The sequence below is a fragment of the Cuculus canorus genome, chromosome 2 (genome assembly GCF_017976375.1).
Source record: "Cuculus canorus isolate bCucCan1 chromosome 2, bCucCan1.pri, whole genome shotgun sequence".
In the NCBI taxonomy this organism is placed as follows: domain Eukaryota; kingdom Metazoa; phylum Chordata; class Aves; order Cuculiformes; family Cuculidae; genus Cuculus; species Cuculus canorus.
This window is the reverse complement of record NC_071402.1, coordinates 11,156,577-11,181,559: the sequence shown is the minus strand read 5'-3', so window position 1 is coordinate 11,181,559 and position 24,983 is coordinate 11,156,577. Positions and strand designations below refer to the sequence as shown.

The 24,983-nt window shown below is 48.1% G+C and overlaps 1 protein-coding gene across 4 annotated transcripts in view; it reads right to left on the bottom strand.

Annotated features, from left to right (window-relative positions):
* The window catches only part of CYRIB (CYFIP related Rac1 interactor B), a 99,931-nt gene extending 80,926 nt beyond the window's left edge, over window positions 1–19,005 (bottom strand). Inside the window, exon 1 of one of the 4 annotated variants that reach the window (XM_054057276.1) lies at window positions 18,960–19,005. The gene's annotated coding sequence lies outside the window, so the exon portion shown is untranslated. Of the gene's footprint in view, window positions 1–18,917; window positions 18,937–18,959 lie in introns of those variants that run through there. The other 3 variants (XM_054057278.1, XM_054057274.1, XM_054057277.1) reach the window with 3 other exon arrangements.
* Between the last annotated feature and the right edge of the window lie 5,978 nt (window positions 19,006–24,983).

Here is a 24,983-nt window from a genome sequence, read left to right as displayed (position 1 = left end):
GCATTGCCAAATCTAAGGCACTCAGGTGAGAAAAAAAACAAGATATACCTAGTCTTCAGCAGAGGTTTGCTCAGTGTAGTGGGAAAGCTACCATTGCTTCAGCAGGTGCTGGGTCATCACCTCTGATGGTAGAAAAGGCACCATTCTCAGCAGAGCACCCAAATGTTACTGGGTAGCAGTATGTCAGGGAGGGCTGCTGAGCTGGAGGCAATGCAGAGTGGCAGGTGTTTCATTCAACCTCCCATTAGCCCTCAGTCTAGCCTGTTTATGAAACAAATTATACCACCAGCACCATAGTAGGAAGTAAATCATCTATCTGAACTGGAACTTTCTCAAAAGCCTCTTTTTTTCTGCCACAAAATGTTTCAGATCAATCAGGAATGTAATAGTATTCCAGTTAATGGACATAATCAATGTTTCAGAGAACAGGGAAGGCAATATTTAAGAGGGCTTGACTGTTTCATTACTCTCTGGAAGGGAACCTTGTTTGTTTGTGTTATTTTTTGTTTTGAGCAAATGCAATTGTGTTGCCCTGATGGAAACAAATATTCATTGATTTCATTGAGAATTCTGCCTACCTTAGGAACATGAGACTGGTATTTTACTGTTATCACATCCTTTGTAGAGATGTAATCATTGGAGAGGTTTTGTGTATTGCTTATTTTCTTTTCCTTTTTCCCAAAAGTTTTTAATTCATTTGTTATTAGAAAACCTCAGAATAGTCTTTGGCTCATAAGTGATTTTTGGGCTGTGTCTAGGTGTTACCAAGGGACACTGTCAAGAGACGGTTTCACTTTGTCTCAGCTGTTTCCTTCGCTACAGTGGCACTGGGTTTCCTCTTCAGATCACAGGGGATGTTGCAATCTTTCACTGGGGAAATAGGTGAGTCAATTAAAGCACCTCCGGGAAGGGCTTTGGAGAGTGTCAGTCCCAGGCACCAATTTCAGAATTCAGTGAGCAAACACTGACTTCACAAAACAACAGTGTCAAGCATCGCTGGGTGAGACATGAGCAGAGACAAGCTGAGGTCACGGGCTGCATCCCATAGGATGTGTTCCTCAATCTCCCGCAGCACGACTGAAAGCTGAGGGTGCTCAGCACCCCACAGGGGTGCAGTGTCACTGCTGCTACTGTTCTGCCCTTGCACCACTAAGTTCAGTTTGAAAGGACCTGGCTCTTTATTCCCAGCTGAAAAGCAGAATTCAACTTAGTTGATCACAACCTAGACCGGTTTTGCAACATACACTCAAACTACTATAAACCAAAGTAATCTTAGTTTATGATCTAAGTGATGTTGAGTACAAGACTACCAAAGAATGAGAGAAAAAAAATACTCTGATTTAGTTATTGGCTCAGCAAGTACATCCACCTCTTTAAAATAACATTGTCGTGATACCTTCCTCTGTGGTAACCCATTATACAGTTACCTTCATTCAGTTCCACCAGTATACGCCGAAAAGCAGCAGACATTAAAATAATTTTAGTGCACCCAAGTGCTGAATGTAAAGAACTCTGAAGAAACCCTTCCCCATCAGTACACACATTTTCCTGTAGACCATCCAGTGACCTCCTATGAAGTGGGTAGGTAGCAGTCTTTTCCTGTGGGATAACAAATTCTCACTCACCCATCACCTACATGATAGGTGATGTTTGGTTTCCAAAGTAAAGTCTTAGTGAGTGATCATTTCAAGAAGCCTGGGTAGCTAGAAGGACAAAACCAGAGTCCTTCCTGCTCATGTAAGCAAAAGTCTCTCCAAACACAAAGAGTTTGCTAGCAGAGGAAATGGAAAGCCAGGACTTTTCCCTGTGCTATAATCTGTGAGGGACAGACTGAGTGCAGATGAAGGCTGCCACAAAACAAAGCATTTAGGCACGCGCTCAAGCACTTCCTTTGCTGAGCAACCAAAACACTGCACACCAGACATCTTTCTCTTCCTTTTTCCCCGAGCATGAATATGGCACCTAGGACTAAATCTAGCACCAGACGCAGCTGTTTAATATTCAGTTACTGACAAAAGTTAGTAAAGCTGACATTGCATGTTGAAATTACTTAAACTTATTCTGAGCATGCCCAACTGATGAAAAGATAATATTTTGTTATGGCCAGCTGATAAACCCCATGCATGAGCTGGGAAACATTCTGTGCCTGAGACATCTGGGTTCTGGGAGTGCATATCACTTTAATGATCAGACCAGAACAAGCCCCTCCCCACCCTGACCACACTGCCTCTACAGGAATGTATCACAAACCAGTTTTTTAAATACATGGTCATATACTTCTTATTCTAATGATTCCTCTCTCAGGCACTGAATAAGCTAAAATGTGGAAAGAAGCAAAATAAGTCTTCTCTTGTGAGGTACTAGGCTGTAACTCAAAGAAGCTTAGAGCATGGTTCTGTCCTTGGACTTCTTGCATGATGTTGAGCGACAGGATTAGGTAGCCTGTCAGTGGTACCTCTCATTCTGATAATTTCTAAGTGCCAAGAGTGATACCATTGAATTTCAATAGCGCCATACGTACAAAACTTAAGTTGGAAAGATTTGTATGGTACTTTACAGAAATGCTGGTGCAATTCCTGGTCCAAGCAGTTTGCAGCCTAAATCAAAGAAAAGAGGAAAACACAAATAGTGAGATCAGTTGTACACACTGGTTTTCTACCACTGTAGCAAGGTGTCTCCACATGGCAAAACACAATGTCCTGCGGTGGTTACCAAGTGGTCCTAAGCCAACAAAGCTGAGTACAAAAGACGGAGCAGGACAGCATCTCTGCTATATGATTCCGAGCGAGGCTGAGCATTCAGAGTTGGCTCTAGCTTACCGGTTAGCCCTTGGTCTGTGCCAGGTAGCCGCTCTCTCTGTCCCAGGACATACAGCCTGCCTTCTCTTGGAAATCTGTTTAACAATGCTGGACACTATACAGCATGTGTAGACTGGCCAGTAAACCTGCACATGTAATCTCTTGCCCAGCTAGAAAATGTAAAAGAGACATGCAGCGGAGGCACTGGGAATGTGGCTAGGGAAGAAGAGAGCTGGGAACAGGAAGAGGCCCAGAAATTTTGCAGTGAGAAAGCTCCAGTGGAAAATGAAGGGTGCACAAAACCCAAATCAGGAGAAAATTAGTATTCATTAGTTACACTGTTCACAGGACTGTTTATTTTTCAAATATATCTTATTCTCTCCCAAGAAAGAGCAAATGGTGCTTGTTTCTTCATGCTCCCATTATGTTCCCATTATTATTTTAATACTGATTATTTATCTGCTGAATTTTACTTTAAATGGATGGTAGGGGCAGATACAGCTTTTCTGTGGTTTGCTCAAAGACCAGCTTAAGCAGGGATGTGAAAGGGCCTGGGGAACCACATGAGAGCAGAGAGAAACATAAAGGCAGTGAGACAGTCCTAAGTATGGACTAAATGGTTTTAATGGGGTCACTTCTGTCCTAAGGCATAACACACTGCCGCTCGGATGACAGACTCTGGCCCTGAGCTTGTGAAAGGTTTTTGCAGATGTGTGTGACAAGCTTGGGTTTAGTGCAGAGGGGCTGCACTCAGAGGACCCAAATGTGGCCAGATGGCAGAGAGGGGGCACATGCCCCCGCTGGAAGACTGAATGGCTACCATAAAATAAGGCAGAGAGTAGAAGATCACCTTCTGTCAGACTGAGGCTTGGACAAAGGTTTCAGGAGAAACGGATGGTTTGGGGAAGGCTGCTAAAGGACAAAATTACAATGTAATGACTGTCAGTGAGAAGGAATGGCTGCAGGTTTATTCTGCAATAAACCTTTAATTTATACAATGCAGAGCAGTTTTAAATCCTCCTCACCCTCCAGAACTACAACTATTCCACCTAGTGATGCTGTTTTCTCTTTTCAATGTTATGTTCTTCTGTTACTGCAGAGAAATAGATAATATGCTTTTAAATTAGGAAACTGTAATTGGGTCGATAATAAACAACATGGGGCAGTTCAAACACATAGCAGTTTGGAATGCTTCTTGTTTAGAGCCTTTCTTGCAAATGCATCTGTTGAAGCCTGTTCTTTCTGCGCTACTATCCTCCCTGCCATGAGAAATTATAGCTAGCCCTCAGAGAATTTTGTTAGAATTAATCACTGATCAACTTCATGTAAAGGCTTTGTTTAATTGGGAAAGGTGCTAGGGGAAAAGCACACACATACATACATACACACAAAGCTTTAGGATAAATGAATTAAAAATACAGTCACATGAGTTTCCCTCACAGGAAACAAATAACATAGGCATTTACTGGTCAATAACGGACATTTGGGTTCATTTTTTTTGTCTCTTTTTTTCTGTAATTTTAAAAATACTTAATACATTGCTCAGGAGCTGCATGTTTCACTTTAATGCAGAGTTAACCATTGCAATTCATTAACTGACTTTTATGTTGCCATTAAATGTTGCAATCAATTCAATCTCGATATTCTACACTTCTGTCTTTGCTATAAAAAAGCCCTACTAGCTTCACTTGGCTCAAAAATAATACAGTGAGCTACCCTTAATTATTAATAATCTGTTTCCCCTTCAATAAAGCTTTTTGGACCTTTACTACAGTCTGATGATATATTTGGTGTGTAGGGTTCAGAGCAATACACTGCACTCTCTCTGGGAAAGGACCCAAAAATAACTATCTACTTGATATCAACCCAAGGGATTTCCTAAGGGAATGAGAGTATCATTTCAGGGCAGGTCATCAGCGGTTTAGGAAAATTAGACAAATCTGTGCCTGGGGAACAGATGCATCAGGGTTTGTAAATGTGCGGGAGAACCTTTCCCCTCTCGGTCACCAGTTCAGGTCCATCCAGCACAGCAGTGACTGGAAGCTATTAAACATCTAATGAACTTCTGGGGCCTGCTGAAACAAGAAATGGGATTCCTAACAGGCACTCACTTAGATCTTGGAGCCACTCCTACTCCAACTGCACTCTCAACAGTAATATATAGACACAGAAACGGGGAATAAGCATGGTAAAGTGAAGAATATTTTTTCTGCTAAGTGCAAAAGTCGGCTGCTTCTGGGTCAGCAATCCAGCTTTAGATGTAGTACTGGCATGTTCTCCAAAAGGAACAAAATAATGTATCACAACACACTTTGTTAGAACCTTTCCTCACCAGCTCCCTCAGAAGGGCCCAGAAGACTTAGATACCCACACCCGAGGTGTCTCAGACCTTGGGGAAGACAATGGAGTGAAGAAGGATTTTATTTCATTCTTGGAGGCCAGTTCTGGGGGTCCTGGAACTCCCAAATTGCTACAGGCTGCACATCAAGCTTTGATGCAGGTCTTCCAGGAGAAACAGGAGATAAATGCTGAGCATTACAACCACAAACCACAGCTGTTGATGGGAACTGGCAAGAGACCAGGGAATGCTGGGAAGCATAGATGGCCTGCAGCAGAAGGTAGGGCTGAGCAGGGCTTTCTGACACTTGAAGCTTTTTTATTCAGCTTCTGGTGCTTTTCCATGCTGGCATCTGGTTTCTGTGATAGCACAAGGGAGGGACAGTATGGTAGAATGTTATGGTATGTTCTCCTAGGTTATGTTGGCACTTCCTTGGGTAAACATGCCTTACTTAGCACAGGCTCGGGTTCACCATGCTCGAGTTCAAATTAGTTGCAGCTATATTGTCTGCTTTAGCTTGCTGATCGCTCATTCCAGTTGTCCCCCGTATTTCATTTGAGGAGGAGGAGGTCAAGGCTTGCCAACTGTCCACCTCCTCTCTTCTGACTTGGGACAGAGCCCTGCTTAGGAGCAGACACAAGCTGTGGCAAAGCCCTGTCAGTCAGCATAGCTGCAACCAGAAAAGTATGTGATGATTCTCATAGCTCTGTGGTCCAGCACAAGAATCGCTGAAGCTGGAGCCAGGCTTTGCAGCTGCTACTCAGCTATGAGACCTTGGACATACCCTGGTGCTCCCATTTCTTCATGCCCTTTTGAATGGAAGCTCTTCGGGCTTCTCTTATTGTATATTATTAAACTGTGCCCAAATTCAGGCAGGGGATTCTGAATAGTGCACTAATATAAATTGCAAAGAGCATGCAAGTTCTGATGGCTGAAAAAGGAAGAGGGGAAAAAAAGACAAAGTTTTTTTGTAATGGGACCTGCTGCTCGCCCTCTTTTGTTACCGCTATGTGCAAATCTAGCTATTCCAGTCCATTATATTCAACAATCTCACACTCCGTGGCAGGTGAAATGTCATACCTCGGGGTAAACTTTCACTGCAGTAGGCAGACAATTTGTCCTTTAAACACCCTTAGTATTAATGGGAAATTGATCCAGCAATTTAAACTCAAAGAGATACAAACGTCTCATGTGGGACCATTTTCAAATGTGTTGACATTTTGATTCACAAAATGAGACACTTTTAGAAACAAATGCAAATTCATTTCATTCAGGATTTGAGGTCAGCTGGATACTGGAAGAAAAATGTGCAATGAATGTTTAGTATATTCATCAAATATCTTTTAGTCACTGTAAGCTCAAGAGATTAAAGTGACATCAGAGAAAGGAAGGGCAATTTCTGAAGATCTCTGTATTAACTTGTACAGCCTCTCATGGGGCTGGAACCTAAATTCATCTACTGCACTTGCAATAATAGTGTCTAGGGCAAAAGGAGGCTTTGAGATAAGGGACTGACTTTCAGTGACCTCTGAAAATATGTCTTATGCACTACTGGATGCGTTTTCATCTCCAAAGAGCTCTAATCCTGCTGAGTCCCACATGGGAGAGTTGTCAGTGTTTTCCTGATGTCAGTGAAATTCGCAGTAGGACTGGAGGCCAACAAAACAGCAGGAAAAACAAAAGACATCAAGAGGGAATAGCTTGCATGGCTCTTCGGCAGAGGCTCCAGCCACTCTTCCAGCTCAGAAATTATTTAACGCACTAGAAGAAAGACGTTTAGGACACAACTACGACTGCCTTACAGATAATGAGTTCCCAGTAGGCCACACCTTAACAAAACCCAGTGAAGCCCAAGTGTCGGTTTGGGCGCCATCCTGCAGAAGAGGGTAGGGCAAGCCTGGAGCAGCTTTGGAGCTTGGAAAGTTGCTGGGTCTCAGCTGGACATTGAACTACCACCACCTGCACTTGGATGAAGGCTTGGGATGCAATAGCAAGGCTGCAGGCAGGGTACTGGGGGCAGAGACAAGGCTCACCTTCTTCCTCTCCCCCTGTACTTCAGCAGGAGGTACAGGTCCCAGCAGAAGGGAGTGAAAGGGGTACCTGCTCCCAGTGCTGCGGCTGGCAGGGAGGGCCAGCGGGGGCTGGATCTGGTTTCCTCCAGCAGCAAGGACATCCTCTGGCTGCCCTCCAAAGTCTCCCCAGCGGCAGGGCTGGGAGGCCACGACATGCGGGACATGAGGGTAGTAATTTGGATGGGAAGCGTGTTATTATTTCACATGGGGATTTTCGCAGGAAGCCCACGGCTCCCCTCAAGTGGACACAGAGCATCATCTGTTGCCAAAACCCATGTGGTGAACACCCCATGAGAGGCGGAGCGTGAGCACTCAAACCATCTCATGCACAAGGAACCATGCATGAGATGAACCAAATGCATGAGAACCAAATGAGGAGAAAGAACAAATGCATGGGAAGTTCCTCACCGAGGTCCCCCCACAGAGCAGCCTCTGCCCTTCCCCCTCCCAAGCAAGGCTGGTGGAAAGGGGGTTGTGTTTCTGGGAGCCACTGCCCAGGGAAAGTTACACTTGTATACACATGTACAACGGTGCCCAGCAGAGTGAAGAGGAAGAGGAAAAGCCCAAATCCTGTGCAATATACAAATGATTATACTCAGCTTTATCAAAACAACTGCCCAAGAACAGCTCCAAACCTGTGCAGCACTGGGCAATGTTCTGCTAAGCAATATTTTTGGTGGCCTTCTGTCGGATGGCCCTCTCTAAGGGCTCTGGATAAGTGCTCCAGCCTGCTAGCAGGATCAGTAGGCACACAAGGTTACCAAGATCAGTCCTTTTCTATAAGATATGCTCACTCAAGTACAGTATTTTCCTTCTGGGCCCCTGCTTGCTTCCTCAAACTGACCGACGCTGCAGGCATCTGCGGGGGGAAGAATGGTCCTGTACCAGCTCCGTGATCTCATGAGAGCCCTGTGCAAAAGCACGAGAGGGTTTGCAATCTCCACTCGGTCAGCACTGCCCCACAGAACAAGAGTTCCGAATATGTCCACCAACTGCTGCTTACATTAAGGAGCTTATTTTTAAGAAAAAGATGACAGACCAAAATGAACCTCAGCAAGTTTAAAAGAGCGTTTTGGGGGTTTTTTTGCATGAACAGCAGCTACAAGCCCTAGGCATAATCATACCTCGAATGTATAAACATATTTTAGAGGCATTGTCATTCATGTTATGCCCAGTGATACAGCTGGGTAACAGCAAACCTAGAACAGCTGCAAGTGGACCTAAAGCAATTTCTCCTCATAAATGCAACAGTAGTAATGGCAACAACCAGGATGTCTGATCAGCTGTGAATTCTGGGCACAAGAAGTCCTGGTACAAGTTTTGCAGCTCAGAGCCATTCCTAAACCAAACAATTTCCTTCCAAAGCGGTAATCTTGGGGAAGAAATTTGGTCCCAACCCTTAAATAGAGATGTAAGTGGCTTATTCACAGGGAATCCTACCAATGCTCTCACTTGACAGCCTGCTGTAGGCCACTGCCAGTGGATATCTGTGACACCCAGAGCGTGCTAACACGAGAACACTGCTGCATACAGTAAATATTTCCTAAGGCCTCAATGTAAGCAGGATGCCAGACAGACCTTCTAACGCACAGAAGATCATATTTGGTCATACAGCTAGTCCTTCAGACAGAGTCAGGATTCACAGGCAGGAGCATTTGCTGTTCCTCAGTTCTTAGACTGGCAGAACCTTAGCCTTGGGTATGGGGCTCCTATTTTTTCGTTTAAGTTCTGTTGACTGTTCCAGGCCCACCACTAAGAAAACCCAGATCCTGGAGCCTGCAAACTGCAGAGATGCTCCCTGTCACACTACTCCTTGTCCCCGTGTCTCTGGCAACACACTGAGCTAGAGTGGAACATAAACAATCCATCACTTAAACTTACCTCGATGCAGCAGCTGTCCATCCTTAGAAGCCTGCCACTGTCTGATGCCAACAGAGACAGCCTCCGGTTGACCTTCTATGGAGCAGCTCAGGGGAAGCATGGCCCAGGAAAACACCCCAACTCCAGGTCCTCTGTGGGCTGCTGCGCTCTTCCAGAGCACAACCACATGGCTGTTCCCCTTTGGGGATGGTCCCTCAGCACTGCCTCATGCCTGCAGCAGCTTGGGCACTTCACAAGCCTCCAGCATGATCCCTGCCAGAGGCTGTGGACAGCAATCCAGCTGATGTGGTCCATACTGGAGCAATGCCAACCCTTTGAGTAAACTTATCAAAGCTGTGCTAAGGCATTGACTTTGATTTCCAAGTGGCCCCTAGTGACTCTGGATATACTAGAGGTGGAACAGCATCCATTCTCAGGAGTTTATCTCCAGAAGCCAGTGCAGGACCTAGCCCAGCAGTTCCCAGGGGATGTGGGAGAAAGGCAAAGACTCTTGGTCTTCTTGTCTCCCTCAAACACATCACCCTCCCCACCCAAAGATCAGCAGCCAAATGTCATCTCTGCCAAACAACTCAACTACCTCTCCTATAACTCCCTTCCCCAGCAACTCAGGGTCCTTTTTCCACATAATTTTCCCCTCCACCAGCAAGTTTCCACTCTTTCCCACCAGCCTACTGCCCACTCTAACTTGCACAAATAAACCTGTTTGCATGGGTCATGCTGCAAATCAAAACGATGCCAGGACGGAAAATGAAAAATGGACCTGCAAAGAACCAAACGAACCTCGTTTATTCTTGTGATGTCTGTTATTTCAGTGACTGTTTTATACAGCAGCCCCATTAACAGCAATACACAGCAGATCCAAGCCACAGCTGGGGAGAGGAAAAAACAAGAAGTGTCTCAGGGGCATCTTTCTCGGCAAGGAAATGGTGGGTGGACCCAGCCCTTGTGTGGGACTCTGACCACATCCAGGGCTCTGACAACAAGTGACCTTAGCGTGGTGCATCCAAAGCTGCATTCATACCGGCCAAGCAAAGAAATGAAAGGTTCTGGCTATTGCTCACATTTCACATTGAAATAACATTTCGCACTGAAAGTAGCACTTGGTATTGGCACAAGGTTAGCGGCATCTGTACAGCTCTGTGCCAACCAGTGACTGAGCCCAACGGGGAAGAGAACCTGCAAGTACAGAGGTGGTACAAGGCAGAGGAAGTACAAGCTGCAAACCTATGCTTGCCTTGCTCAGCATCATATGAATATTAATTCTCTGCTGGTTTGCACAGCCACAGATAGACCAGTTCTTACTAATTTTAGCCCCTGCCTAATTTAAAACTACAGACCTGCTATTTTCACGGTGGCTTTTTTTTCCTCTTTTTATCAGGCTCTACGCTGCCAGATGCACCCTGCATGGTGGAGAATTTGGTATTGTCCAATGGGAGGTGGGAAACCTTTGTCAGAAATAAGATGCAGTTAGAAAAAAATTGCACATTAAAGCATGCTATTGAGCTCCAAGAACAAGTCTTGGAGGCAGACCAGCCTGCCTGTGCTGGGCTGAGAAAGAGAGTTGGGGCCTCTGGTCTGGCTGCTTTCTCATCTGGAGCATGCACCACCTTCAAACCTTGCATGTGCCAGCCCTACATGCCCTGCAATCCCCCAGCTGTGTCTACATAGACGTCTCTCTGCATCCCATCCCTGAGCACACACATAACCATCCACTCTCTTCTGCCCTCACTCCCTCCATGCTGGTTACAAGCCTTTGCTCCTTTTCCCCAAAATACACCCACAGCCATACTCCCTCTTCCCAGCCACTGCACCTCTTCCCCCAACACAAGCAGGCACCTTCTCCCTGCCTCTGCACACCGAGCTTTTGCCCAGCTCCCACAGAGGCGAAGGGCAGATGAAGTGCTGAGCCTGCCCACAACAGGCAGCACCCCTGCACATGAAACATGTGTGAGAACGTGGTGAAGTGAGGAAACATTTGTAAGAGGAAGTGAGTGGGTGGAGGGAAGGGTCTGGAGTGAACAAAAATCAACAAATAACACATTGAAACTTGAACACTCAGTGCCCAGAATGGATAAAAGGACACTGAGTTTAGAAAATACTGTGCCAATTCTATTCAAACATGCACCTAACGTATGCAAGGGAACAAGATGTGCACAAGTGTGGAAAATAAAGCAGCGGCTCAAAATAAAAAGCGTAAGAACTAATGCCTCAACAGTGGCACAGGTAGCTCCTGCAGGGGTAAGGAGGGAGGGCATCAAACCATAGATTATGGCCTCGTTTTGGACCTGCATCTTACTGGATCCCAAAAACCCAGCTAGTAACCTGGAAGCTCTTGAACAGACTGATGGCATCTCACGAAGCACAGTTAGTGATCTTTGCGGTTATTAATAGATTGCATGCCACTGCACATTTTAATTTAGTACTTTCAAGTAAGGCACTTTAAAGATAATATTTTTTTTTAAAAAAGGAACTGTTATTTCTAGAACAATCAAACCGGAAGCCTAGCTCTGCTCTCCATTTCTGAAACACCAGCAGTTCCTCAGTTAAGATCTCTCCTAGACAGATGTGCCAGCGCAGGGACCTGGGAATACAATTTCCAATTTTGCAGCCTATTATTTGTGTGTTCACGACCTGTAAAACCTTCCTTCCTTCTCAAGACTTGCAAAGCAAGATTGGCAGTGGTTTCAGTAACACACCACAGAAGTCTTCTAAGGAAAAAAAAACCAATAAGATCAACAAACATCACTCAAAGAGGCCATACCAGAAGCCAGCCAGTTCTGCCCTCTGAGAGTTAGCCCAGGGAACATCAGCTCAGCCTGGTAAGAAGCTATTCAGGCAAGTCACTCTAACCACTCACCTAGTGAGCTGGTTGCATCCAAGTCATTGCCACAGACAAGGTGAATGAGCGATTAACAGGTAAACAGCTATTACAACACACAGAGAAAATTGTCCGCTTTTGGTTGCATCTCATTTGCCTCCCCACGTTTCAAACCAGCCTGTTCTGCAAGGATTGTCTGCAGAAGAGATTCACTTCCACACATAGTAAGACTGCCTGCGCCACTTTCATTTTTTAAAAAATAACAAAAGTGATCTGAGAGTTACCTGTGTATTATTCCCCAAATTTGGCAGCGAAGGAGCCCAAATGTATACACTCGGTGTGACACCACTCTCTGTGGGGCTACAACAAGCCAGCGCTCTTGGAAAGCATGCACTGTGTTCATGCCACGGGTTACAGTGATTGATCCTGACAGGTTCTTCATGGTATCACAACAAATTAGGTCACAGATTAGATTTTCATAGCACAGATTACAACTAGTGTCTATATTTTTTTTTTTCTTAAATAGAGAGGGGTTTGGCCAGGAGGTTTGACCTCAAGACTGGGAACAAGACAGATGCAGGGTGGGGGTGTCCTGATTCTGGCTGAGACAAAGACCGCCCTAGTGAGACTCAGATAAAATTCCTAGTTTTCTGCTGTAGTTAAAAGATTTGTGGGGTTTTTTTTCCCTTTCTATCCACCAAGTCTTTGAGAAATAAACTGTTTGTCCACTAGAGACCCCAGAGTTGATCATGCAGCATTTCTGCAAAGCAGATATCAAATCCAGCATTTTATAAAACCTGCAGTTTTGATGATAGGAAAGCAACTTGCACCGTGTAAAACTCTGCTGGGAATGGAAATCAAAGCTATCTGTTAGACTGAGCTCACCTAATCTATCCTACAAGGTCACACATACACTCCGCTTGACCATCTCCGGTGTAGAAAGATCTTATGGGAATAAATTCATGCATGCAGTTTTCAAAAAAACAACAGAAAAAAACAACTGGGGGGAAGATTTTTAAAATATACCTAGCAAGGACAATGATAGAACTCAGGCACCAAAAGAAAATTCAAGCTATGTCAAGCTCCATGCAAAGCAATGCAGAACAAAGGTTTTCACCAGCTCAGTAACTGCCAACACTGCGCAAGGCACTTTCTAGCCACTGGAAGGTACAGCCGGATTGCAGATTTGAAATCCCTGTTCCAGCAACCATATTCCAGCAGCCTGTCAGCTCCCAGCACTCTTAGCCACCTCCTCCCTCAGAGCCACGCTGTTGCAGGGGAAGGCAGCACCAGGGAGCCGCTCAGCAAGCCTGATTCAGCTACTGGTGGAACCGTGCAGGTCTGCATGGGGACAGTGATTCAGCAGATAAGCTCACAGCCATGGTAAGCACTAAAAGAAAACCTAAATTAGGATGATAACTCTTCAACTGAGCTAACCTCAGAGACAAGCTTTTCTAAGTCAGAGTTGAGAGAACACTGCAGGAATGACCTCCAGCTTACAGCAACAGTCCTGATGCCCATGACTGGATGACACTCCTGCATCTACTTTGCTTGGGTGGCCAAGAGACCACACTTGCTCTCAGCTGAGCCTCTGGAGCCAATACATTTAGTGAACCAGAGCAAGCCAATTTGTACCTGCAGACAAACCAACCTGTAGTCTCTAACCAAGTTCTCAAGGCTATTTGCAGGCAGAAGACACAGCCTCTCTTTCTGTTCCCAGTGAAGTACAAGGAGCACACAAAGCCACGCCTGGTCTCCATTTGCAGGTTATAGGCCAGTGCTTGGTGCCCTCCACTCTGCCTCAGACCAACCTGGCCAGCCCCATCCAGCATGGCAGCCTGAATCACCACAGCTGTGACTTCAGCTCTGAAAACATCTCACCCTTCACTTCAGCAAAAGTTTTTCACAGGAAATAAGCTTTTACTTTCACAATACTTTTGGCCTTGTTCTTCTCCAGCAAGCACAGGAAGTATCTCAAACACCAGTCTTTATTCTTGTGAGCCACTATTTATACCCATACCTTTGAATAAAAAGAAATAGCAGTTAAGAATGGCTGTACCCTCCCACACTCTGCAGGCAGCATTGAGCTTTTAAGTACCCTCGGTTCATCGGCTTCTTCCACTGCTCACACTGGGCATGCTCACATTTAAAAGCACAGAATGAGGCCTAAATATTTTTTCCTCAAGCCCAAGCTATGACGTACAGGTTATCGAAAATCCATTGCACATGCTCCTTGCTGGGCAGCCTGAGCTATCAATCTCAGTTACAGAAACAGATGCTCTAGACTTTATTCGAAACTTTTTTAAAAGTTCTTTTGATTATGACTGTTCCTGAGCACTTCCTAGTCGCTGTGCACAGCATTGCCCCAGACCTGCTCGGGAACTTCATCATGTCAGGAATGCTTTTCCTGCTAAGCCATGGAAGAATGGGCACCACCAGCCTCTGGCACGCCCTAGGAAAGCAAGTGGTGATAGCTGTTTGGAAACACAGTAATGAGGCCTCTCGGTCTGATCAGTGCTCAAAGCAAACAGGAGCAGAGCAGCAGGTAGGAACTGCTGCCTGCAAAAGCAGCTTGAGAGCATCCTGCCCTCCCAACAGGCACGGGCCCCCCAATCTCTACCTAGCAGGGAACGCAGCAGGAGCCATGCCGCAAAGTGCTGCCTCTCATTAAGGCAAGACAACCCCGAGCAGCTCTTCTGAGTAGGGTCAAGCACCTAAACTTGTGCCTGTGTGCACCCAGGAAGATCTCTCAGAGCTCACACAGGCACCCTAAAAACTTCTCCCCTCCCCACAGTGGCATTACTGTCATCCTCAACATGAAACAGGCAGCAGCCTGCCACCCAGCTTGGTTTCAGTTAAGCACTGAAACAAAGATGACGTTGCACTTCCGATGAAATCTCACATCTCTTAAAAACACTTCTCGGTTCAGAGTGCAGATGTGGGTTTGCTTTGGTTAAATGACAAAAAGGGCCCCCCTCCTAACAAAACACTGAATAAACAGTGTACCCTTATGGCTTTCTGGGCCATGCATATTAAACAATAACTATTAGAGATGAGAGTTCATTTTTAAATGACAGAAGGGTAACATTGCTCTGAAACATACAGCCAGTTTGTCTTCATGGTTTAGGGGTTGCTTTCTGCTATTTCCTCTCTATTTCACCAGTAGTCCTTTTGAAATGCTACAACTTGCTTAAGAGAGGGATAGTGTTCACATACAGTCCTGATCACGACACCACTGTCTCGGCCCAGATGAGGAAGTACAGAATCACCCAAAGCAGAAGCGTTTGTCTCCTTGCCAGCCAGTCCAGTGCATTTCTGGGCTGCACTTTTAGATGTTAAGTCAGTAGCAGGTGCAAGATTTGCATGAATGATGATGACTGAAAAGCCTCCAGCCTGGTACCTGTCCAAACATCAGGGGACAGTCAAATGCAATGTACACAACTCAGTGCAAGAAGCAGCCAGATAACACAGTTGCCACTGCTCCCATCCCAGGATGACCATAAGCAGCAACCATCACCCACAGGACACAGTACCAAACCAAAGCTTCCTCCAGAAGCCAACCACCTGAGCTTACTAATGCTTAGTTTCAACCTGGTAGTTGCTGGAGATAGTGGGCGTTTGTGGGAGGGCTGCTAACACTACTCGCTGGATCTCCCACCTCTGTCTCCTGGTCCCAGTCACTCTTGCACCCCTCACAGACACAAGCAGAGCCCCCTCAGCACCTGCTGACTCGGGTGGCCTTGCAGTCCCCACACACTGAGGAAAACTGAGGTGGTGACCCCGGCTTTCAGACTGTAACAAGGCTTGGCACAGACTCCACCTGCCTGTCCTTGCTGTGCAGATGGAGAGCTGAGCGTTGTGGGAAGAGGGCCAGACTAAAACAGGGCTCGTGGCGGGCGGTGGCGGGCACCCTCCACTGTCCCCGCGGGGCTGTGCCTTCCTGCCTGTGGGATAGTCCTCCTCAGCCCACACGCAGGCAATTGCCCACTCTTCGCAGACTATGTCCCCCCAGTTCCCTTCAGGTGATCGCCATCTCCTTCAGGCGCCCACTCCTCACCGGCAATGGCACACACCTCTCAGCAGAAGTCTCCTGGTTCCCCTCAGAAGAGACCTGTCCCCTCAAGAGATCGCTCTCTCCCTCAAGTGCCTGCTCCTCACAGGCAACATCCTTTGGGTTTCCTTTAGGTGATTGCTGTGTCCTTCAGGCACAAACCTCCAGCTCCCCTCAGGCAATCTCATGCTCCTGTTAGGCAATCCACATCTCCCTCGGGCATTCACTCCCGATCCCCCAGTCCACTGCCCACTCCTCTCTCAGGCGACATCACCCTGGCTCCCCTCAGACGATCACCACTTCCCCTCAGGTGCCACTCTGGCTCGTCTCAGGAGATCGAAGTCTTTCTTAGGTGCCCACCTTCAATTCCTCCCCGTGGTTGCTCGCTCCTCTCCAGTGACATTCCCCCCAGTTCCCCTCAGGTGATCACCCACTCCTCTGGGGTGACACCCCCCTGGTTCCTCTCAGGCAAGCGCCATCTCCCTCAGGCATCCATCCCTGCCATCCTCATGTGACTGATATCTCCCTCAGGTGCCCACCCCATTGCCCCCAGTCACCTGCTTCTCTCGTAACACAGTCCCCAGTTCCCCTCAGGTGTCCACCATCACTCCCCACAGGCAATCAACAGCTCCTCTCAGACAGCATCTCCTGGTTCCCCTCAGAGGACTCCTTATCCTCTCAGGCAATCAATGTCTTCCTCAGGCACCCACCTGCAACCCCCTCAGGTGATTGTCTGTTCTTCTGAGTCAAATTCCTCTGGTTCCCCTCAGGCAATCGCTGAGGTGCCCACTCCCACTCCTCTCAGGCAGCATCTCCTGGTTCCCCTCAGAGGACACCCCATTCCCTCAGGTGATTGAAGTCTTCCTCAGGCACCCATCCCCAATACCCTTTGGCACCCACCACAGCTCCCCTCAGGTAATAAATGTCTCTGTTAGGCAATCACCCGCTCCTCTCAGGCAATGTCTCCTGGTTCCCTGCACATGATCACCACCTCCTTTAGGTGCCCACCTACCCTCAGGCAATCGCCTCTTCCTCAGGTTCCCACCCCCAATCCCCTCAGGCAATTGTCCACTCCTCTGAGACTACATTCCCCTGGTTCCCTGCAGGCGATCACCATCTCCTTCAGGCTCCCACCCTTGGTCCCCTCAGGTGATCTCCCACTCTGCTCAGGCAAGGTCTCCTAGTTCCCATCAGATGACACCCCATCCTCTCAGGCGATCAACGTCTTCCTCAGGCACCCATTCCCAATCCCCTCAGGCAATTGCCCACTCCCACTGGCACCCACTTCTCTTCTCAGGCAATCAAGTCTCTGGTTGGCACCCACCCTCAATCTCCCCAGGCAATCACCCGTTCCTCTTAGACAAGTCTCCCTCAGGTGCCCTTGCTCCTCTCCAGCGATATCTCCTGGTTCCTCTCAGGCGATTGACATCTCCCTTAGGTGCCTCCATCTGCCTCGGCCATCACCCGCTCTTCTCAAGCAACATCTCCTGTTTCCCCTCAAGAGATCGCTGTCTCCCTCAGACACCCACTCCCAATCCCCCCAGTCAGTTACCTGCTCCTCTCAGGGAACATCTCCTGGTTCTCCTCAGAGGATGCCTCATACCCTCAGGCAATCAATGTCTTCCTCGGGTGCCCACCCCCAGCCCCCTCAGGTGATTGCCCACTCTTCTGAGGCGACATCCCCTCAGTTCCCCTCAGGCAGTCATCTCTCTTTTAGGCGCCCACCTGTAATCGCCCCAGTCAGTCCCCGTTCCCCTTCAGGCACCTGCGTCCTGCTCCTCTCAAGCGATTGCCCACTGCTCTGAGGTGACATTCCCCCAACTCCCTGAAGGTGATCACCTGCTCCTCACAGGTGCCATCTCCTGGTTCCCCTCAGGCGATCAACTCTCCCTTAGGTGCCCACCCTCCATCTCCCCAGTCAGTCGCCCACTCCTTTCAAGGTGATGTCCCCTGGTTCCCCTCAGGCAAGCACCATCTCCCTCAAGCACCCACCCCTCTCCCGTCACTGGATCGATGTCTCCCTCAGACGATCTCCTGCTTCCCCTCAGATGACGCCCCATCCCCTCAGGAGATCGATGTCTTCCTCAGGCACCCATCCCTAATCCCTTCAGGCGGTCGCCCGCTCCTCTCAGGCAACATCTCCCAGTTCCCCTCAGGCGATCGCTGTCTCCTTCAGGCACCCACTCCTGCTCCCCTCAGACGATCTCCCGCTTCTCTTAGGCGACGTCTCCAGGTTCCCCTCAGAGGGTGCCCCATCCCCTCAGGCGATCGATGTCTTCCTCGGGCGCTCATCCCCAGCCCCCTCAGGCGATCGCCCGCTCCTCTGAGGCGACATTCCCTCCGAGTTCCCCTCACGCAATCGACTCCCTCTCAGGCGCCCACCCCCAGTCAGTCCTCGTTCTCCCTCTGACGATCGCCCACTGCTCTGATACGACATTTCCCTGGTTCCCCTTAGTTAGGTGACCACCTGCTCCTCACAGGTAATGTCTCCTGGTTCCTCTCATAACGATCGACTCTCCCTCAGGCGCCTACCCTCCATCTCCCCCGCCCGCCGCCCGCTCCTCTCAGGTGATGGCGAGCGCCATCTCCCTCTGCCGCCCTCCCCTCAGGTGATCGATGTCTCCCTCAGGCGCCCCGCCCCGCTCCCCTCAGGCGATCCACGTTTCTCTTCTCCACCTTCCACCTCCCCAGGCGATCTCCCGTTCCCCTCAAGCCACCTCCGATCCCCGGGCTCCCCGCAGCCGCCTAGGACTGGGGCGCTCCCGCTCCGCCCCGCATGCGGCTGGGGGAGGCGCAGCCCTACCTGCGCGGGGGGTGGGGGGGCGATGGGTGCAGAGCGCTACCTGTGCGGCTGGGAGTGGGGTGGGGGTTGGGGGGCGCGCAGCCCTACTTGCGCGGCGGGGCTGAGGGGCGCAGCCCTACCTGCGCGGGGCTGGGGGGGGGGGCCGCGCAGCCCTACCTGCGCGTCTGGAGTGAGGGTTAGGTGGGCGCGCAGCCCTACCTGCTAGGCTGAGGCGGGGGGGCGCAGCCCGGGTTTCCGTGGCGGCGGGCACTGTGCCGCATCGCTATAAAAGGAAGCGGCGCGGGGGGAGGGATGGGCGGCCTCGGCAACTTCGCGGCGCAGGGAGCGAGAGAAGGGCAGGACCCTCCGCCTCGGCGCCTGCCGGGGAACGGTGGCTGCGGCCCCCGGGTGAGCAGGGACCCCCCAGTGGTCCGCTGTGTCCCGGTCCCTGAGGCAGGCTGCTCTGAGCTAGCACGCATGAAATCATAGAAGCACTAGGTTGGAAAAGACCTTGGAGATCATGAAGCCCAACCGTCCCTGTTCACTACTAAACCGAGTACCTTCTCTACACATCTTTTAAATAGCTCCAGGGACTCAACCACCTCCCTGGGCAGCCTATGCCAGTGCCGCATAACCCTTTCGGTGAAGAAATGTTTCCTAATGTCCAATCTCGCCCAGGGACATGGTTTAGTCACAGATAGGAATGGTAGGACTCAATGATCTAAGAGGTCTTTTCCAACCTAGTGATTCTGTGATTCTATGAATCTGAACCTCCCCTGGCACAACTTGAGACCATTCTCTCTCGTCCTATTGCCTGTCACTTGGGAGAAGAGACTAGCACCCACCTCACTACGACCTCCTTTCAGGTGGTTGTAGACAGTGCTAAGGTGTCCCCTCAGTTTCCTTTTCTCTAGGCTAAACAACCCCGGTTCCCTCAGCCACTCCTCAGAAGACTTGTTCTCCAGCCCCAGCATTGTTGCTCTTCTCTGGATACACTCCAGGACCTCAATGTCCTTCTCGTAGTGAGGGGCCCAAAACTGATTGCAGGATTCAACGTGTGACCTGACTGACACCAAGTACAGGGGCAGAGTGACTTCCCTGGTCCTGCTGGCCGTGCTGTTTCTGATAGAAACCAAGATGCTATTGGCCTTCTTGGCCACCTGGGCACACTGCTGGCTTATATTCAGCAGGTTGAGAGAGGTTCTCTCCCTAGTGAGGCCCCATCCTGTGCCCAGTTCTGGGCTCCTCAGGTCAAGAAAGACAAAGAACTACTGGACAGAATTCAGCAGACATCATAGAGATGATGAGGGTACTGAAGCCTCTCTCTTATGAGAGGCTGGCTGAGTAAGCTCAGTCTGTTTAGCCTGAAGAACAGAAGGCTGAGAGGGTACCTTACCAAGGCTTATAAATATGTAAGGAGAGGGTGTCAAGAGGATGGGGCCAGACTTTTTTCAGTGGTGCCCAGTAACAGGACAAGGGGCAATGGGTACAAAGTGGAACACAGGAATTCCACCTGAACGTGAGGAAAACTTTTTGGTGAGGGTCATGGAGCACTGGAACAGGCTGCCTAGAGAAGTTGTGGAGTCTCATTCTCTGGAGATACTCAAAACCCACCTGGATGCATTCCTGTGCAATCTGCTGTAGATGAATCTGCTTTAGCGAAAGAGTTGGACTGGATGATCTCTAGAGGTCCCTTCCAACCCCAACCATTCTGTGATTCCATGAGTCTGTGAAGCATGCAACAAAACAGAGCATGAGGGAGGCTTTGCAGAAATAATAAGATACCAGCAACACGTAAGAGTATCTTGCAAACTTTCAGTGCGTGTGCACCAAACCCAACCATCTACAACAGCATTTGGGCTGTGAACTCTGCTAGAACCCTGCCTGGGGAAAGGCCTTACGGGTGACAATCCCAAATGCAGGTGGTGGTACCTCACAAAGTCAGGGCCTGGTTATCCAAACAACTGCAGCGAGATGTTGCCTTCAAGACTGATGCTCCCAAAGTAAAGAAAAAACTCTTCAAAGCTGAACTTTTTCTTCAAACAGCTCTGTATGACTCTGGAGCTGCACTTGCACGTCAAAGTGGTTGTGACATCCCTGGGGCACCTTGCTCGGTTTCTTTTCCATCTGAAGTTGACGATTGATGGCATCTTAGTCACAGGAGAAGCAAGAGTCCCCACAGGACACGGGTTTCCCATTCCTGTCTGCCTAGCAGGAAGCTCTTCCTCCTGCAACAGATGCTGTTGTTCTCCTGCACTGTCAATCCCTTTCAGGAGGAAATGGGGATTAGATGGGGGTGGTGCATTTTAAGGTAATTTCTCTAAATGGCATTTGGCTGCCCAGCTTTACTGTCAGTTACTGGTGGGGGCTGCAATGCTTCAGCTCACTTTGCAGCCCCAGAGGCCCAACACCATGGCATGGGGTCTCACTGTGACAGCCACAATGGCTACAAGTCCCAAAGCAGATGGAGATGTAGCAGCAGTGAGGCCAGGGTGCTGACAAGTCACGTAGAGACCGTTATACAGAGGCATTACATCTATACCTTGTGTTGCATTATTCTGCCAGGCAAGTAGCTAAAGCTAGAGATTGTGGGCAGACCAGGTACTTGCTACACGGAGAGGGAGGTGATGACCCTAGGCAGACATCAGGCTATAATAAACACTACTGGGGCCACATTTTACATAACAACATTTAGGCAGAACACTGCCGTGGGCAAGTGAGAGAAATAAAATCCTGCTCTCAAGGGTTTTGAAGTAGAGAGGGTTTTCCGACCCCCCCACCCCCCATTTAATATTTTCTTTTTCTTCTGAACTCTCTCTGCAGCCCAGCAGTGAAGGAAGATAGAAGGAGCTTTACTGCTGGACTCAGACAAGACCTTGTGGGAACAGGGGTGCAGAGTAAAGAATGGTCCTGAGCAAAATCCATGCCTAAGCAAGACAATCGTTCCAGACCTGCTCTGAGGAGGTAGTGGGGGTGGCAGAAACACATCTAAGGTGGACCTGGGCCCTGTGTGTGTCTGCTGCCAGGGACTAGTCTGGCAAAGCAGCAGCACCTCCTTGCTTACAGCCAAATGCTCCTGCTCACTGGGCACATCTGGTGCCTTCTGCTGCTTGACAAGGCCCTGCTACTGCAGCAGGCACTTGCATAGTGCTGACCAGATGGTCTGACTGCCCCACTGCCCTCCCTCCCCCATCATGGTTTGCTAAGATCTTGCTGCTTCTTCTGGACAAGATACTTCTAGGTATCATTTGAATTTCTGCGCTACCTTGAGCTCTGAGGTAAGTATATGGCCCACCTGTAGGCACTGCTACAGGAGAACTGATGACTCCTTATGATTGGTTTTCACACCAATGATGGAGTCATTCATATTTTTTCAAAGGGGTCGAAGTTTTAGTTTGTGTTGTCCCCACCTCCTGCTCCTCTCACACCTTCCCCTTGTAGCACATGTAGAGTTCAGATTTGTTCTTATGCTCCACAGAAGCATAAGAAGCATAAGATAGAGACAAGTCTCTATCTGCCAGCACCACTCAGTGTAAGTTCACTTCACACAAAGCTGAGCGCTCCTTGTTCTCCAGACATCTAAGTTGCTAAACTTCCCTTGTAAGCAGGCCAGCAGCTCTGTGCACGCTACAGAGACAGGTTTAGCATTTGTTCTCCTGTTTCTTTATGCAGAGGTTAGCCTACTTCCTGAGGGAGGATAGAGACTGAGGAAGATCCTGGATCACAAATCTGCCCTTCATCCCCACACATCCATCCACAGAGGTCAGAACAACTGCAATGGTCCTGGAACTGTTCCACAAGGCTGTCTTCTAGCCCACAATAAAATGTCCCATCTGAAATAAAAGCACATGTCTGGCTGCAGCTCACTTACTGCTCGGCTGGCAAGAGTTACTAAAGCAAAGCTACAGGCCTGAATTCAAAATCTGCAATGAACACAGAGAAGGTGAGCATACACGAGTGTGTAGGTCTAACGCCATGGATGGGATGGTTTGCAATGCAGACAAGTGATTACATGCAGAAAAATATTACTAATCTGAAAAAATGTCTGCTTTCGTCTTTGAGGAGTCTTTGAAATAGCACGTGGCTATTGGTGTCACCAGGTCACTGAGAGGTCTGCAGGCTGCAACACAAAACCACCTCAAAACCCCTGTTAACCGATGAACAGCTTTTGACCCTTTGTAGCATGTTCAGCTCAAGGGGCAGCTGTCTGTCTTCAGTCTGAAGGCTAGGAGCACGTTTCAGTCCTTTCCAATAAGTAAGTTTTTGATTTTTATTTAAACACTAAGAGCTCCAGCTCAGGGGCGTGCTGATGCTTAGTGCTGCAGCAGGGATGCAGGAGCAGGGAGACATGAAAACCATTACTAAACCATTACTAAACTGGGTCTAAGAGCAGCTTCAGACTTAAATTATTGCATGCTACTCTCTACTCTTGTAACTTTACAGACAGCTGTAGTAGGTTCTTCCTGTAGTATTCTCTGGGGAAGAGACTAGAGAAATTAATTAGTTACCCAAACCTCAAGCCTAATGCTACCGCTTTGAACTGTGTGAAGGCAGATAAAATGAAACCACCTCTAAGGCAGCCATTCTGAGGCAGTCTAGTTTTGAGTGTTCAAGGGTGATGCACCTTCACAATGTGACTGTCAGAGAAAAATCAGACTTCTGCACTTCTGGTAGTAAGTGAAGCAAAAGAAACATCTTGAAACCTTGGGGAAGAAATCCCATGGAAGAGCAAACCTAGTCCCACACTGCATTTCAGCAAAAAGCAACAAGCACTAGGGGAGGGGAAGTATCTGATCAGACACTGCCAGAGCCAAGACCAAACTGGTACAAACTGCAGAGTAGCATTAACAGGATTTAAAGGTCCACGTAAGCTTAAAAGCTCATTCAAAACATTATTCAGGTGGTACAGCAAATAACCCATCAGCTTCTCCTCTGCTGTGACATGGTTAGCAGATGTGACAGCTGTCAAAAATTGTTCCTGGCCCCACTATTATAAAGAGACCAGAGCAGGCATCCGCCTCACTGCAGACAGGAGGATCTGTTCTGCAATTTGCAGAACAAGGCAAAGCCTGTACGGTGACACACTATCGTTTTGAGTGATACTGGAACAGCAGCTGATGAGAACTAGCCAAGACTCGCAGGTTTTGTGCAAGCCACAGCACGGGGCGGGTGTAAGCTTAGTACAAGTTGACAAACAGCACTTAGCTTATCTTAAGAAGAAACTTGAGCTCTCTCTCAGCAGATGACTGAGCTGTAAATCATGCCATATATAGCCCTAGAAGTATCATTAAGACAACTTGAAATAGTTTGTATTCAGTAAAGAAATTTTTGGCTTGCAGCTATATAAATGAAAACTTCTTAAAGCCCTGTGTGCATTCGGTATCCATTTGAAAAGCCACCAGCTGCGTTTCATAAGGGCTGAAGTGTCTCATAAAAGCACCTCCAACAGCCCTAAACTCAAGACTAAGTTTGTAAGTTGTCTGTATGAATTTAAGACCTGAAGCTGAGTTTTATTTATTTGGGGACATTCATTCTTCTGTCATACTCTGGTTTCTTGGCAGAGGAGGGTTAATGGTCTAGGGTGTGAATGGCATGAAACTATAGAACTGGGTAGAGTGTGGGGCAAGTAACGTTATTTGTGGATGCTCAGTAACTCACACAAAGCTATAGAGCTGGGGGGGGGAGCAAACAATGAAATCGTATTTATAGGGTTGGGTGTTTGAGTTTTGTTGAGCAGGAGGGTGCTGTTTCTGGGTTTCACTGATTGGTATTTAAGATTTGCACCACTTTCACTGGTTTTGATTACCAATCAGTCTCTGTTCAACTATAAGCTTTAAGTTTGTCCAGAAAAGGGTAAGCGGATGGAAACAGAACAATAGAGTTCTCTGGGCACACATTTGTCTCGGTCTCTTCTGCTCCAAACAGTATATGAGATACTCACCTCAATTTTGACTTGCAAAAGGAAATCAATACATGTCACTGAAGAATGAGTAGCACAAGTAGGAAGAGAATAGAGAATATTGGAATCAGTGGATCTTTGAATGCTGTTATCTGAAATATTGTGACAAGGTAGAAACTGAGCAAGAGCAGAATATTTAACTGGACTGCTTCCATGCCTCACGTCCATATTTCACACACCTCTCACCCCACATGTTTACCCTCTGTAAACGTAAAAGCCCCAAAATAACCAAGTTTAATATTCTATGATGAACACTGGCTATGTCTGCACTACAATTCTCTGTT